Raw genomic sequence first — 14,794 nt, 5'->3', positions numbered from 1 at the left:
TCTGTATGAGGAGGATTCCAGAGGTAGCCCAAGCCACAGTCTGAGAAGCATGGCCCCTTTCAAATGACCCAAGCAAATTTATTTAGTCTCCATTACATATTTTCTTGATCACTGTTGTTTGTAGATTCCAAGGCCAGAGGGACCACTGTGATCAAGTGTTGCTTACACTCATTTTCTCCTGTTACTCAATCCTGCCTCATAATGCTGATTCTATAGTAACATAAATTTCCCCCATGATAACAGATTTTGATGTCAAATAAAAATAGAATTCTAACTTCACTGCAGACTCAAGTTAGAAAAGCCAAGTTCTGAGGGAAAGAAAAACACAGAAGTGTTAAAGAGATAAAATAAAGCTTCTCAAGTTTGCCTCAGTGTAAGAAGTCCTTCATAAATGCAAATCAATGTCCAACATTCAATGCTTTGGTTTAAGAGCTCAAGATCATTCATGGTATTAAAATCCTTTGTAGGAGATTTTTTACCCACATGCAAATCCCTCTCAGAACCTTCTGCCTAAAGTCCAGCTTTAGCATATATTTAAACTAAATGCTTTCAAGAGCTCTCTGTAGACTTTTTATGTCTTACTACATCTCTCCTCCCACATCAGGATAAATTTCTTGTTGCTTTGTAGAGGCGAAGAGCAATTCCCTGAAATCTCTAGCATAATGCTTTACCTCCTCAGAGAGCTGTTAGAGCTATTTGCTCTGACTTTGGAAGTTAGTCTTATGCCCCTAACCCCTTGTGAATATTTTATCCTCCAGGAAGTTGTAATAATACTTAGTAAAAGAAAGGAATGCGAGCTAGTAGGCAGCACATAGTCAAGAGTTCTGGACTGTATTCCTGGCTCATTGTATGACCTAGGGCAAGTCATTTGGACTTCTCAGTGCCTTTGTTTCTCCCATAATTAAAATGGGAAGAATAATATATACCTATCTCACACGGGAGTTGTGTGGCTTAATTCCGTCATGTGTGCAATGCACTTTGCAAACTTCGGATGAAAGGTGGTTTACATCAGTACGATGAGTGAGTGTCACTGTCCCCATTTTGTAACATCTGATCAAATTAAAAAAAAAACAATCTCTGTCATGTGACAATTCTCTGGCTACCCAGGGCTGTGAGTCACCTTGTTATCCCCTACCTCCAGCAAGAGGAAGTCTTTCGTGGGATACCTCCCTAACATCCCCCATCTGTCAGCCATTCAAGCACTCCCTTCAGGCTATGCCAGCCCTGTCTTTGTTTGTATGTGAATGAGAGGTGCACCCCAGTCTCTGAGTCCCATTGAAGAATTTCCATTATAAGTCAGCCCAACACAAGCTGCTCACAGAAATCCCAGATCCTCTTCTCCCCAGTTTACCAGTTTTACCTTAAATCACTGCTCTTGTATAATACACAGACTTGTGAACACTTAAAACAACAACAAAAGGTTTATTTAAGAAAGAATAGAGGTTCCACTAGAAACGAGAAAGTGTGATAGAAACAAATTGTTACAATGCAAACAAAAGCATAAAATGCGAACTAGGACCTACACATATTAATCATAGAAGTTACCAGGTGGGAGGAAGTTTTGTTTCATGGTCTCTGTGTGTATATAATGTCTTCTGCAGTTTCCACGATATGCTATGCATCCGATGAAGTGAGCTGTGGCTCACGAAAGCTCATGCTCAAATAAACTGGTTAGTCTCTAAGGTGCCACAAGTACTCCTTTTCTTTTTACGAATACAGACTAACACGGCTGTTACTCTGAAACCTTTCCTGTCTTATAAAGTAGATCTCTCTCCCACCCGCCCCCTTCTTCCCAGCCAAAGTTCAGTCTATTGCAGAGCTGACTGGCTTTCCAGGAACCAGGATCCAACCTTTCATAAAACACCCCTTCTCAACAAGATGTTTCCTCAGTGAATGAATGAAAAGTGTCTTTCTCTACCCTGTGATATAATGAATCAATCTTTGGTCTTTATTCACAGTCAGGGCAATTCCCTGTCTGCTATAACGTTCCTTTTTACCTCCAAGTTGTTTTGATTGTTTGCAGGCATCTTTGATAGGTTTCCATTGACTCTTCTGGGATGGGGAAAGGGTAGACAATAGATCCTTGCATGAAATAACTGGCTCACAAGGGAGGGATGATGACTGTCTCCGACTTGATTGGGCCATCTCTGAGACATAGGATCCCCTTTTGCTCCATAAGGTGTAGCTTTCAATATAACTATATTATTCCATAATTATTGCCAGTACACACATCTCACAATGATTATGCATATTGATAAGTTACAAACTTTCAGTAGATACCTCAGAAGTGACCATTCACAGATAAATACCATGATAGTGGTGTATTAGCTGCAGTGAGTTTGTCAGGTCTGAGACAGGAGTTGCTTGTAAAAACAGTGAACTGTTTGCTAGTTGGTATTAAGGGACCTCTGTGTCACCGTCATCCCTTTGATTCCATCAAAAATCGTACCGAGCATCACCAGCCTCTGTGACGGAAATAAAGGGTAGTCCATATAAAAGTTACTGTAAAGGGAGTAAGCATATTCTGATTTGTCAGGAAAAGTATTACATTATATGGGCATTCTGGAGATAATGCTAGTTAAAAAAATCAATGTGTGAAGTCCCATCATCATCAGGGCAGTCTGGGAACTAGACATTTATTCATAACCCTAATGAAACAATATGGGATGTTAATTAAAACATAAAACCAGATTAAAATACTGTGAAATATAAACAGTGCAAAATCTTGGACCAAAGGCTGTCTCCTATATCTAACCTACCAGTGGTTCTAAAATGAAAAGCTTCTGACAGCACATCATTTGCCAGAACTGAGGGACATCTCAAGGCAGATGTCTAGGTGGAGTGGGTTCCACGTGTTGGGATGCAATATGTAATATAATGGGTGGTTATGGCTAGGGCTTTTAATCTAACATACTTTGAGAGGAAGTAGGTAGTCCTCCTCTGCTACTGCACTTCACCACAATCCATTCATCTGAAGAAGTGGGGTTTTTACTCACGAAAACTTATGCCCAAATAAATCTGTAAGTCTTTAACGTGCCACTGGACTCCTCATTGTTCTTTACCACAATGAAATTTACTAGGCTCTGGCTTCACAAGTAATTCAGATGGAGACAAAATGAGCTTGTGAAGGTGGAGTTCCCACCCTGCTCTGAACATAAGGTAATCCAATCCTTCCTGGGGTTCGCTTTTATTAGTAGTAGATGGCTACAACAAACTCTGGCCTAGTACCTTGGCCTAGGCTTTCTCTCCTCAAACCTATCTCTTCCTAGTAGGACCGCCTCTGTCTCACTGCTACTTCCCCACACTCAGGGAAACATGCCAAGCCCTCTTTTATACTGATTAGAGTTAGAAAAAATACACCTGTCATTATGAAGCAGAAGCAGTTACTCTGCACTTATTCAGGGCCTTAGAAAGTGTCTGACCTTTGTTACAGAGTCAAGGAGAGATTAAAAATAAAAACGTTTACACAGAAACCTATATTCTTTGAATACTCTTAAAACATTAATGTAAGAAGCACATTACAAAAGATTCATGTAAGGTCTAACAAATAGGCTTTAAAATTTGATAGGCCTGTGGAGCTCCAGGTGTATTCAAATTAAGAGGATTTGAAGGATTTTCCAGCTGAGCATATACTCTGCCTGGCTAGTGTTGTCTCTTGAGCCTAATACCAAGAGCAGCCTTGTTTTGTATTAAATATGTTCTTTTTGTCTAGTTCATGAAATAAAGCTATCAAGAACCACTGTGTTGTTATCTGAAACTCTCCAAAGGGTAGCTATGGTGCTCATTCACTTACCTTTTTAGATGGGGGATGAATTAGAGGCTGGTGGCTAAGCTAGATCAAGCAGCCTAACCAGAGTGTACTTGTAAAATGGTGTCAGAACTGTGCACTCATGGGCTAGAGAACTCACCTGGGGTAAATCAACATAGATTGATTTATTTCCACAGAGCTACTTCAGAGCTAGTTGTTAGTAGGTTAGGATCTGCCCCCCATGAAGGATTTTATACATCAAGAAACACTTCCCTGTGGAAGATATATGGAGTTTCAAGATTTTCAACTCAACTGGTTTTGTTTGTTGAGGTCTTTTTTTTCTTTTGTATTTCATCTAGCTAATCTATTATTTTTCTAAGTTTCACTGTGGTACTTACATGCTGTTAGAAGTACTCAAAGTTACAAGTACTCTACTTAACTATTCAGTCTGGTAATCCAACTCAGGAAGCCTAGTTAGTCTAATGCAGAAATGTTTATGGTCTTGTGACCAGGGCAGAGTCAAGAAACCTGGGTTCTATTTCCAGTTCTGGCACCGACCTACCATGTGACTTTAGGCAAATTATTTCACCTTCTGTGATTCTCTTCCCTTCCCATCCTTTATCTGTCTTGTCCATTTAAACATCTGCTTACCATCACTTCAGATACACACACAAACTGTATTTAAGTATGTGTGTTGGGGGAGGACAAAATCATACTGGACTTCTTTTTTTTTTAAGAATAAAATTACTAGAAATGAAGTCCCAAAGATCAAATATTTGTAAGAGTCCTTGTGAGGATTACATCTTTTTAAAGTGGCGCATTGTGACCTTAGATCTATCAGAGCTAGCCTGCAGCAGAGCTAGTCCCCTGGCAACCTAATAAGTGCTGCTGACCCTGATAGAAACTGTCCAGTTGACTGTGCCAAGATTTGTTGCACGAGTCACCAGGATGACACTTAAGCTCCGTAGCAGCATTAGTCCAGCATCCCCATTGATCATCTTTTTTGGGTACATAAGGGTTTTGATAAAGAAAGGGAAAAGGTTTGTGAAATTGTAATTTCTTAAGGTAAAAAAATTATATTACACTCCAGCCATTAGGCCAGACTGACAACAACTCGGTCACTTTGAAGTTTTCTGTTTATTCAAATACAATGAAGGCTGATGATATAGGATGGTAGACAGGAAGAACAGACATGCCACTGTATGCTCAGAGGCACCTTACAGCTGCAGGTAAAGAACATAATACATCTCACTCAAAACAGAGTTATTTATCTAAAATAACACTGATCATCTCACTAATCACAAAGCAGAGAATTCCCTGTGAAAAACATGATCTAATTAATATTTGGCTGAGATTATAGAGGCCCAGCTAGAGTTGTGTGGCTTAGTTGTATCCCACTCAAACTTAGCCTTGTGGTAGAGGATCTGTGCAATCACAACCCTCACCTCATGGTTCTAGAAGTTCCCCTGTCCTTGCACAGCTGAGAATCCAAACACCCTGCCTTCTTCCTTAGCTATTCCTTGCGTAACCCACATACCTCCTGGGTGTCGGTGTTCTGTCCCATCTTGTGGCACTGAGACCACTTAGCGAGAGAAAGACAGAGAGATTAATGAGTCTGCTCTACAACCTTAGCTAACAGCCAGTTGGCTTTTAGCTTATGCAGTAGAGGCTCATGCACTAAGCTCCAGAAGTCCCAGGTTCGATCCTGCCCACCGATGACCGGGGGCTGTCGGTGTTACAAGTGGGGGCACATCCGGGGTTTCAACTGGGAAGTCTCTGAAGCTTGGGACGCGCTTCCTCAGCTCAGGGAAGTATGTAACCCACACACCTCCTGGGTGTGGTGTTCTGTCCCATCTAATGGCACCGAGACCACTTAGAGAGAGACAGAGAGATTAATGAGTCTACTCTACAGCCTTAGCTAACAGCCAAATGGCTTTTAGCTCATGCAGTAGAGCAGGGGAGGGCAAACTTTTTGGTCTGAGGGCCACAGCAGGGTTCCGAAACTGTATGGAGGGCCAGGTCGGGAAGGTTGTGCCTCCCCAAACATCCTGGCCCCCTCCTCCCATCTGCCACGTCCCAATTCCCACCCCCTGACTGCCCCCCTCAGACACCCGGACCCATCCAACCCCCCTGCTCCTTGTCCCCTGACTGCCCCCTCCCAGGACCCCCCGCCTCTAACTGCCTCTCCCCCAGGACCTCACCACCTATCGAACCTCCCTGTCCCCTGACTTCCCAGACCCCTATCCACATCCCCGCCCCCTGACAGGCCCCCCAGGTCTCCCACGCCTATCCAACCATCCCCTGCTCCCTGTCGCCTGACTGCCCCTGGGACCCCTTGCCCCTTATCCAACCCCCGCTCCCCACCCCCCTACCATGCCTCTCAGAGCACCAAGACTGGCAGCCGCGCTGCCCAGCCAGAGCCAGCCACACCTCCGCACAGTCTAGAGCACTGGGGCAGGCCAGCTGGTGTCACAGTGAGCTGAGACTGCAGGGGAGGGGCTAGAGGCTAGCCTCCCCAGTCGGGAGCTCAAGGGCTGGGCAGGACGGTCCTGTGGGCTGGATGTGGCCCACAGGCCATAGTTTGCCCACCTCTACAGTAGAGGCTCATGCACTGAGCTCCAGAGGTCCCAGGTTTGATCCTGCATGCCAACGATGGGGTCTGTTGGTGTTACGCTTGCTCCTCCCACAATTGCTTCGCAAGCTAGGCTTGGGGCCAGAAGCTTTCTGCAGGGATGTGGACTGAAGTCCCTGTCGGGGAAGAAGGGCAGATGGGAGGGGAAGGTGCTTACTATGGGCAGTTCCCCTGGGAGGATCAAACATAATACATTTGTTCCTCCAAAACCTGAAGCTTTTGTTCATTTCCAACCATCATGAACCAAAATCTTCCACAAAATGAGCCCCGAAGGGTTCACAATCACACAGTCCTTGTCCTAACAGCTAAACCTAAAGTTTAATACCTGATGGAGTATTTTGAACATTATTGGGCCGAACCTTCCAAAATCAACAAAAGTTAATGAAGATGCATCGGTTTATACTGGCTGAGAGGATCTGACCTGAGAAGAAGGGTAAAATTTTCAAAAAGCACTTAAGTGACTTAGGAGCCATTTTCAAAAGGAACCTAGGCACCTACCAGTCCTAGTTTCCCAATGAGATTTAGGATTCTCCTAAATTATGGCATTATTTTTAAATATGGGACTTAATACATCCTAAGTCACTCAGGCACTTTCGAAAATGTTACCATAATGGTACAGATTTCGAAACAGAGTCTGCATTAGGCATGTGTGTACATCAAGCAACATTCTTTAAGGTTAACTCGTGAGACCCTTGAGTTTAATTGAACGTTGATAATTCTTTTGCTTATGCTAATAGTCAGCCTTGATAAGACTATGCAATGCTATTGGAGGTAAGTAATGATGGATATTTTTCCTGAGAAATAACATTTGACAGCCAATGAATGCATTTTTGTGAGAGACAAATATCAGAGTACAGACTTTTGGTGAGCAGGGGAGCATAAAATGTTAATATGATCCCCCTTCCAACTTTGGACAAAGAAGATATGCATGTATTACAATTTTTTAAAACCTAATTGTTGTTTTTGGAATAATAGAAACAATAATCTATGGCTGTACAATAAACATGACATATTTATGGCAACATTGTTAAGAATCAGATTCCAATCTGATGTGTTCTTTCATAGTGTCTTACTAAGAGTTTATGAAAAATGGATAGTATAGGCTAAAGATTTGGTTTTGCTATAGATGAAACTACACAATATTAATGGAGTTGTAAAGAATTACATCATGACTTATTCAGCAATATAGGGGAGATGTCACTGGACATTGATACATATAGGAAGAACATTGATGGATGGAGAACTTTTAAGGGTAAAGGTTGAATGTTTTCTAAAATTAATTTAATCCAACATCTCGGTTAAACATCTGAGGAAATTCAAATAAGTCAGCTATTACATTATGGCTCTGCTGAAATTTAAATTTCTGAAATTGGATCCAGATTCTCTTGGGACTGATGATAAACTCAAATGCTTCTTGCACTATCAAAAATGGGCAATGGAGACTGGTATCACAGGAGAGCACAAAAGGATAAGGGGTTTTGCAATCAGATATAAGAGTGGATAAGTAGGAGGAAATTGAATTGTGATGGGCCTTAAAAATGAGGAAGAGAAACTTGTATTTGATGGAATGGCAGAGAGGGCGTCAATGGAAGAATGCAAATGGGGAGGTGACACAGTCTGATGGGCCAGGAATGATTTTACCAGAGGTATTCTGAATGGACGTAAGGGGAGCAAGGTGGGTGTCAGGAAGGCCAGAGAGAGGGAGGCTGCAGTAATCAAGATGGGAGAGAGTGAGGGCATAGCTAGTAGTTTTAGTGATGTGGGCCATGAGAAAAAACAGGATTGTAGAGATATTAGGGAAGAAGAAGCAGCAAGATTTGGACACAGGTTGGATGTGCAGGTTTTCAAGTAGAATATGGTGATGGGAGCCATATACAGACCTACATAGAGAGAAATGTTTAAACGTAGGATTTTCAAAGAGGATGCTCTCTGTGTTTGACTGAAGTGATGTTTCCTACATCAGGTGTATTGCCTAAGAATTCCTGTATAGGAATTTCTTTTTTAAAACTGCTTCTGCTGTAGAAAGATAAGGAAAAATAATAGAATTAAAATAATGTATGTGAAGTAAGGGGTTGTGTGTGTTTGTCTTTACCCCTTTTTCCTCCTGTTTAAATCATAATTATTAGATCTGCTCATGATTTTTTTTTACAAGACACTTTTCCTGCCCCCTCCCAAAAAGGAAAGCTAAGATCATGGTGCTGTCTCCAGGCCCTGCTCTGCTCTTGTTGTCACGTCAGCTGTGCCCTGCTGCTGCTGCTCCTCCTCTCCTGACAGCCTCCTCTCCTGTCCTGAGCACCTCCCTGCTCCTGCACACACAGAGGGTAAAGTGTTCTACCCCATACACCCTCCTGAGGTCATCTGACAGGGAATGGGTTTGAGATGCTCTTCACACATACATGCCTAGGATGAAATCCTGACTCCACTAAGGCCAATGACAGAACTTCCATTGACTTCAGTGGCGCCAAAATGTCACCTCTAGTCTCTGTGGTCTCAGGTAGGTTGCTTCAACCATAGACTGGATCAATGTAGCTGAACCCATAGAGACTCAGGAGCCTCATTGCCTGCAGTGACACCATGAGGCGTGAACATTAAAAACAAAAGCTCAATGTGTCTTTAAAAAATGGTTTAAGCTAAACTGAACCCCTAAACTTTAACTGTTTTTAATCATAATTGTACGGCTATTGCATAGCATCACAAGAGGGCAGAGTAAGGTGGCTTGAATTTATTTCCATACCTTAAAATATTTGGTTCTCTTATAGAGTAATCTTAAATCCAAATTTTCTGGATTTGTAATGCTTGGTTTTGGGATAACCACAACATCCCTGTAATAGTTTTTGCTGTTAAGTTACTCATATATACTCTCAGCCTATTTTTTAATTTAAATACTTGAGAGTAGAGAAGGGAGGGAAACATCGAACAAATCTTCTTGGGAAGCTCTACTGACGCGTTCAAATAAAGTCTGTTGTCAAAAAGAGAAATAGCTTTTTAAAAGGCCCCATCCTACTTCTATTTAAGTTAATGGCAGTTATGTCTTGTAACAGTAGAGTCTGTGATATCATCATGAGAATGATTCTGGCTCTGCTGAACGAGTGGTCTCCTTAGACAATAATTCCTATGATGTCATTCACATTGCTGCTAGAAAAGGCACTGAAGATGTTATATACTTACAAGCCATATAACAGATACATTCCAAAAATATTTTAAAATATTGCACAAAAGACCTCTAACTCTCTGGGTGATGTGGGTTGATATATGCATCCTCCTGATACATCCACATGGCTGGTTGTGTGGCAAATGCCAGTGTTTGACAGGTTAATGAGGTTTGCTTTATTTTGAATTATGCAGCCATTAGTGTGATTCAGGTTTCTTTTAATATACATTCTGACACAAATAGGGCAGCAGAGTAATTTTCATATTGTGAAGAGTCTGAAGAAGCAGTCCTGAAGGCAAGGCTTTCTTGTTAAAATATTGTGGAACATGGAAGGAGATGAGAGCCTAAGTTTTTTATATACATATGGTTCCTATTCATTTGATTCTCCTTTTTAGGGTGTAATAGACTTTGCCAGCAGTTGCATCTGCACTTTCTGCAATGTGGCTGGAGTGTGGAGTTGTTGAAAGGTGAGGTCCACCGTCTCAAACCATGGCTAGGGTGTGGAACTGGTGTGAAGACTTCCATTCGCTCTCATCAGTTGATATTGGCTGAGGCATTTTGCGCCCTGGCTGAATTTTCCCCTTAGTAAACAATGCTTTGCACTTATATCAGAGGAACTCAAATCACTATGGACCACACATTTCCACTCTCACTCACACAGAGTAGCAATTTTCTATGTTATTAGTCCCATTGAATGATGTATGGAGTAAAGTGCAACTAAGTATGAGGGACATTAGCAGAATCTGGCCCTGCCTAAACATTAATTAAGCATCACAACACCATAAGAGAGAAGTATTTAAAATAAGTAAACTGAGGCACTAAAAGACTAAGTGTTATATAACCCAGGAGCACTGACTCCCAGTTTTATGCTCTAATCAAAGCATAACACTCCTTTGCCACAACTAGAATTGTATGTGCTGAGTTTGTTACTAGAACCACTCATTTAACATACTAAACAGTATTGGCAGACACCAAGATGAATGTGCACTTAGCTGCCTATTCATAGATAAATGGTACCGTCTCATTCTCCTTAGGGCTGGCTTAGGTACCTTTCTTGGAAGTCAAATACGTTTTTAAAGACTCTTCACACAAGATGAGACATGGACTTTCCATGGGCAGGTAGTTAGGAATATTAGCAGCATGAATTTTAAAAGAATCAGTAATCTCTGCATAAATATTTTTCCCTTTTGGTAGGAAAGCCTTGTTATAGGCTTAATTATCAGTGACAAAAAACACACTGTTTCCTAGGGAAATACTACCTACTGATATCACAGAATTCAGTCCTGCTACAGAGCTAGGAGGTATGCTCTCAGTTCACTTATAATCGGGTCATTATCACCATGGTTCTGAGTCTTAACTGACTGAAAATGGTCGGCAGTTGTCTCATTAATGCCAAATGTTATAGTTTATTTCTGGGAATTGAAAAGCCTGCTGACCAGGGAAACCTGTGCTGTGATAATCCTTGGAAACAAGGCAGCTGAGAATAACCTTCCTGCCTCACATCAGATTGGTTTATGCACCTTTAGTTCTTGGTACTTAGGGGTTTTTGGTTATTAACCAACTTTGTTCTGTAATATTTTTACTATGTGAGCTCAAGTTCTTTGTGGACAATAGGTCTGGTGTTTACAGAACAAGAGGGAAACCAAGATGCTTTTCTTTCATCTTCCACCACTTATAAATTAGGCTTGCCACTGTAGTGTGTTCTTTGCATTACACTGTATGCATTATCCTCTACTGTTTATAGGGCTACCTTATACTGTTTACCTTCAGACTTAACAGTTCCCATGCATAGCCTTGGCAGTGCGTACAATCACAGTTCTACATCTGAAAGACAATTAAATACATTCATTTTCCTCTCCTCCCCCCAATCTGGATACAATCACTGGAATCATGCTGTCGTCATAAAGAGAAATACACCAGCAAACAGTGGAGGTGGCTTTTGTAAATGACTATAATTTCATTTCCTTACTATTCCAGTTCTTTCCCAGAATACACCCTCTGTTCAGCAGGGTATGTATATTTGTAGCAGGAATTTATATAACTACTTCAATTTGATCACTGTTAACAAGCACCTCTAGAGAGGTAGAATTTCAGGCAGCTTCATTATTGGCCTTTATTCCTTATGCACAACAATGCACCACTTACATTTTTGTTTTGTTTCACAATACAAATCCTTCTATGACATGTGTAGCATATTTTGCATGCAGAACCTAAGAATTGCAGGGTGAAGGGGTTTCATCAGAGGAAAGCTCTACTTTGTCAAAAGTCAAAATGACATATATATATAATCAATATAAATTAGAGTGAAAGAGTAGATTGTGGGCCAGATCCTCAGCTAGGGTAGACCGGTGTAGCTCCATGGATGTCAATGAAGCTACACCAACTGAAGGTCTGATTCTGTGACTTTAGGCACATCCCTGAGTAAGCGGCTGGGCATACACTGCACCAACTCAGGCAGCCTGGGAAGCACTGTGACATGGACATGGAGACACACCTCCAAGTCACTTCCCTGTTTCATCCTTGTTCCAGAGAGGAAAGAGAGTGCTAGTAATCGCTGCAGGACATTAAAACACTCTCTGTGGGCCAGCTCACCTGTACTCCCCTTGCACCTTTTTGCCGGCGTGTAGCCCAAATCATAATCTAGCCCTAATTATTTGGACACACACGTAGGGTTTTGTTTTGTTTTGTTTTGTTTTTTAAGTTTTGTGATTGGTTATAAGCATTGAAGTCAGAGGTAATTTATGGATAACTATTTTGCACTTCCCCACCCAGACCTCAGCAAAGCAACTCCTGATGCTCCCATAATCAAGTCAGTGGTAATGCCCACCTATATTGAATTGCCTTTAATCATCCATCTGAATGACAAATTAATCTGCATGCACAAAATGAGAGTCTGTAATGATGTTAATTACTAACCTTCCTTAGTCTGTTACCTCAGGATATCCAAGCAGTAAATGAGAATGAATAAGCATTATAAATTTGGTCACATAAATCCTACTTTTAAAGTTACATTGTATGGTCACCTTGCCTTAAAGACAAACGGGTTTAAAACCAACAGTCTAAGAATAACACAATATGGAAAAGGGTATTTAAAATTATTAACCATAATATTTACAAAATAGAATAAATAATACAATAATCACCGTCTCCACCCCCCCCTTACATGAGCTGTTGCCCTGATTATCATCTGGTGTGAGTTTGCCTTGTTTTACATAGGTTCCCATCCTGCCCATTTTTTCTCATACAAGGATTCCCATTCACTGAATTAGGACTCCTCATGTGGGTAAGGATTGCTCATATGAGAAAGGGTTTGCAGGAAACAGGGGCCTTGGATTGTAGGCGAGTGCACAAGGGGGGAAGAGAACACAAGGAGCAAGGGGTAGTTCACTGTTCCAGACCTTGTGCTTCCTGGGCCCAATCCATGGCCATGTTAGTCAATGGGCGTCTTTGTGCTGGTTCAGGACCACCAAGCAGAAGTACTGGGAAAGTCAGGCACAGCCTCTGGTGCTAGATAATTTAGAGGGAGTATAGAAGGGAGGGGTGTCCAGACCTAGCCTCACTACCATGCTCCAGAGTGTAGCAGGGTATTTCTACACTGCCCATAGCAGCATGGCTCTTAGCCAGGGTAGGCAGACTCACGCTAGCTCTACTTGAGCTAGCATAACCAGGAGTTAGGTGGGCTTGTACACTGGTGGCTAGCCTATAACATCCATGCTATTTTTAGCATGCTAGCTTGAGCAGAGTTGCATGTGTCTATGTACCCAGGCAGGGAGGCACACTGCCAGCTACAGTGCAGACGTAACTACAGGGGGTCAATTCTGCATGCATTCCCTGAGTGCTTCTGAAGACATCGAGCCTGCCTCCAGACCCAATGGGCCTGAGTCTCCATTGCTCTGAGTACAAAATGGGCATATGCAGCTAACAAATCAGAATAGCAATGTTTTCATAATCACTTTGCACAGGTGCTGGGCAAAGGATAATCAAGTCCAATGCCTTTCAGAGCTGAGGGATCTGTCGCACAGCCATATCTACTTTGCAGGTGGTGGTGGTTCATAGGCCACTACAGAACAATGTGTGGGTGAAGAGGCAAGTAAATGTAGGGGACTACACGTTTCTTTTTTAAGATTCGCAATAGGAAGACAAAGAGAACCTCCTAATTCCTAATTTTTATAAGAGCTTTTTAAAGTACAATATTTCTCCTGCTTAAAAGACGGCACCTGAACTGGCAATATGTAACTGATTTATCTAATGCATTTGCTTATTTTAAGTGTGGCTCTTAAAATCAAGTTCCCCAACCTCGTAAGTTAGGCTCCTTCTCCAAGAGATCCTAAAGTAACATAGCTGGGGTAGACTGGAAGAACAGTTGTTTGTATTACTTTTATTCTAGCTTACTTTCAGTTAGAAGAAGAGTTCAACTTAATGAACAAGCTAACAGTTCTTGTGCATCAAGATGTCAGATGGAATTGGAAGTAGAAATACCTAGCAGAACAGTCTCAGACATACTGGAGATATTACAAGAACAGTTTTCTCACAAGATTCCTATCCTCGGTTATGGATTCAAGGCTCGATTGTCAGTTTACAGTCTATCCCATAGGGAGGGGCAGGAGTCATTGTGCTGCCCCTGGAGAAGCTCAGGCAGTGCTAGTAAAAACTAGCGGTAAGTTACCAGCTCCTGTGTGCAAGGAGGAAATGGGGCAACTGTGACTCCTTGCCTCAAAGGGCTGCTGCTGGGCATCTAATTTAGATACCACCCTTTACTCAGAGCTGCGCCTGAAGTCACGATCTAGCCCTTAACATAGTTTTACAAAGCTTAGAAAATATCTTCATGTTACTGCATAAAGTATGCAGAATTACTCACTTTGGCTGAGATTCTTTTCACATCCATTAATTAAATAAACCTTATGTCCCCAGTCCCATCTCTTTCCTTACAGTGCCTCAGTCTCACACCCCATCACGCAGCCCCATCTGGAATTATCTTGCTTTGATCAGTTCAGCTGTGATTTGACTCCATAGTTAGGCTTCCCTGGTGCCTCTGATTACAAACAGCTTGAATTTCTATAGGAGACTGGCCTTATTTTAGATCATCTCCTAATTGAAAGACATCCAGCAAGTTCAGGAGCTTTTGTAAGAACACTTCACAAAAGGTAACACTAGAGTTCAAAAAATGTATTTTCTCCTAAATTACACTGAAATAAATCAGGAGCCTATCAACTGAAGTCAGTGGAATTAGTCTTATGTAAGACAGGCATGTGGGAGATCAGAA

The 14,794-nt window shown here is 41.8% G+C and overlaps 1 protein-coding gene across 4 annotated transcripts in view; it reads left to right on the top strand.

Moving 5' to 3' along the window:
• BRINP3 (BMP/retinoic acid inducible neural specific 3) overlaps positions 1-14,794 on the top strand; it is a 293,883-nt gene that overhangs the window by 191,946 nt on the left and 87,143 nt on the right. The window lies entirely within an intron of this gene.

Source organism: Chelonia mydas, chromosome 8 (genome assembly GCF_015237465.2).
Source record: "Chelonia mydas isolate rCheMyd1 chromosome 8, rCheMyd1.pri.v2, whole genome shotgun sequence".
Lineage (NCBI taxonomy): Eukaryota > Metazoa > Chordata > Testudines > Cheloniidae > Chelonia > Chelonia mydas.
The sequence above is the reverse complement of the archived record's forward strand: the minus strand, read 5'-3'. Positions and strand labels throughout refer to the sequence as shown.